The sequence below is a fragment of the Mandrillus leucophaeus genome, unplaced genomic scaffold, assembly GCF_000951045.1.
Source record: "Mandrillus leucophaeus isolate KB7577 unplaced genomic scaffold, Mleu.le_1.0 Scaffold390, whole genome shotgun sequence".
Taxonomy (NCBI): domain Eukaryota; kingdom Metazoa; phylum Chordata; class Mammalia; order Primates; family Cercopithecidae; genus Mandrillus; species Mandrillus leucophaeus.
The window spans coordinates 1816536-1819094 of NW_012104143.1; positions in this window are offsets into that span (position 1 = coordinate 1816536).

A 2559-nucleotide genomic window follows, 5' to 3' on the forward strand; every position below is an offset into this window, starting at 1 on the left:
GCTTGAACCTGAGAGGCGGAGGTTGCAGTGAGCCGAGATCGCGCCACTGCATTCCAGCCTAGGTGACAGAATGAGGCTCGGTCTCAGAAAGAAAAAAAAAAAAAGAATCAACTGTAAATGGAGTTATACACTATATTACCTTTTGTCTGGCTTCTTTCACTTAGTGTAATGTCTTTGCAGTTCTTCCACTTTGTAGTATGTATCAGTGCTTCATTCCTTTTTATGGCTTATTAATATTCCATTGTATGGATACATTGCCGTGTGTTTATCCATTCATCAGTTGATCAACATTTGGACTCCTTCCACCTGTTGGCTATTGTGAGTAGTGCCTCTGTCAACATGTGTGTATGTGCATCTCTGTCAGCACATGTTTTCATTTATTTTGGGAATATTCTAGGAGTAGAATTGCTGAGATATATGGTAATTCTGTGTTTAACTTTTTGAGGAACCATTAAATAATTTTTCTCAGCAGCTGAACCATTTTACATTTCCACCAGCAGTGCACGAGGGTTCCAACATCTCCACATTCCTGCTAGCATTTGTTATTTTCTGCATATTTACTTATTTATTTATTTATGTAATTTAGAGATAGGATCTTGCCCTATTGCTCTGGCTAGAATGCAGTGGCATGATCATAGCTCACTACAACCTCAAATTCCTGGGTTCAATCCTCCGGACTCAGTTTCCCAAGTAGCTAGAACCACAGGTGTGTGCCACCACTCCCAGCTAATTTTTCAATTTTTTGGAGAGATAGCAGTCTTGCTATGTCGCCCAGGCTGGTCTCAAACTCCCGGACTTAAGTGATCCTTCTGCCTTGGCATCCCAGAGTGCTGGCATGAGTCACTGCTCCCAGCTGCACCCCCCAACACACACACTTTTTAAAAAAATTGTTACTATCCTAGTGTGTGAACTGAGACCTCATTATGGTTTTTATTTGTGTTTCTTTAAAGACTAATGATGTTAAACATCTTTTTGTGTGCCTGTTGGCGATTTATGTATCTTCCAGGAATGTCTATTCAAGTCCTTTGTTAATATTTGTTTCCCTTTTTTATCACTGCTGCACAAATTAACTTTGTTCATGTTTTAATTACATTAAAACATGGGCCTTTATCAGACACATGGTGTGCAAATATTTTCTCTCATTCTGTACATTGTCTTTTTACTTTCTTAATATCCTTCAATGCACAAAAGTTTTTAATTTGATGAAGTCTACTTTATCTATTTTTCTTTTTTGGCTTGTACTTTTGGTATCATATCTAAGAATTCATTGCCAAGTCAAAGATCATGAAAATCCATCCTTACGTTTTCTTCTAAGAGTTTTATAGTTTTAGTTCTTATATTTATAATAATTTTTAAGGTAATTGCAAGGTTAGAGTCCAACTTCATCCTTTTGTACATGTTTATCCAGTGGTCCTAGGACAATTTTTTTAAAAGGCTATTTTTTCCTCCCATCGAATTGTTTTAGCACACCTGTTGAAAATCAATTGACCATAATTGTATAGGTTTATTTGTGGATTCTCAATTCTATTTCATTGGTTTATATGTCTGTTCTTATGCTAATACCACACTGTATTGATTACTGTAGCTTTGTAGTAAGCTTTAAAATCAAGAAATGTGAGTCCTCCAACTTTGTTCTTCTCTTTCAATAATGTTTTGGCTACTTGGAGTCTTTTACAATTCCGTATGAATTTGAGAATCAGCTTTTCCATTTCTGCTGAAAAGGCCATTGGAATTGCATTAAATCTGTAGATTGCTTTGGGTAGTGTTGACATCTTAACAATATTGAGTCTTCCAATCCATGAATATGGGATGTCTTTCTATTTGTTTAGGTCCTCCTTAATGTCTTTCAGCAATGTTTCATGGCTTTCAGTGTACAAATTTTGAATATCTTTTGTTAAATTTATTACTAAGTATTTTTATTCTTTTTGGTGTTATTGCAAGTGGAATTGTCTTAATTTTCTTTTCCTTGTTTAATTTTCAGGTTGTTCTTTACAGGTTGTTCACAGAATAATTGTTCAATTATTCTCTGAATAATTCTAACCAGTCTAGGCATGGTGGCTCACGCCTGTAATCCCAGCACTTTGGGAGGCCAAGGCAGGTGGATAACCTGAGGTCAGGAGTCTAAGACAAGCCTGGCCAACATAGTGAAACCCCATTTCTACTAAAAATGCAAAAAATTAGCTGGGCATGGTGGTGCATGCCTGTAATCCCAGCTACTTGGGAGGCTGAGATAGAAGAATCAGTTGATCCTGGGAAGCAGAGGCTGCAGTGAGCCGAGATCATAACACTGCACTCCAGCCTGGGCAACAGAGCAAGACCCTGTCTCAAATAATAATAATAATAATTCTAACTGATGAAGTATGATTGAGAAAGATGTGTGTCATTTTCAATCATACCTCATTGGTTAGAATTTTTTATTTTTATTTTATTTTATTTTTGAGATGGAATTTCACTCTTGTTGCCCAGACTGGAGTGCAATGGCATGATCTCGGCTCCAGGTTCAAGCAGTTCTCCTCCCTGAGCCTCCCAAATAGCTGGGATTACAGGCATGCACTGCCA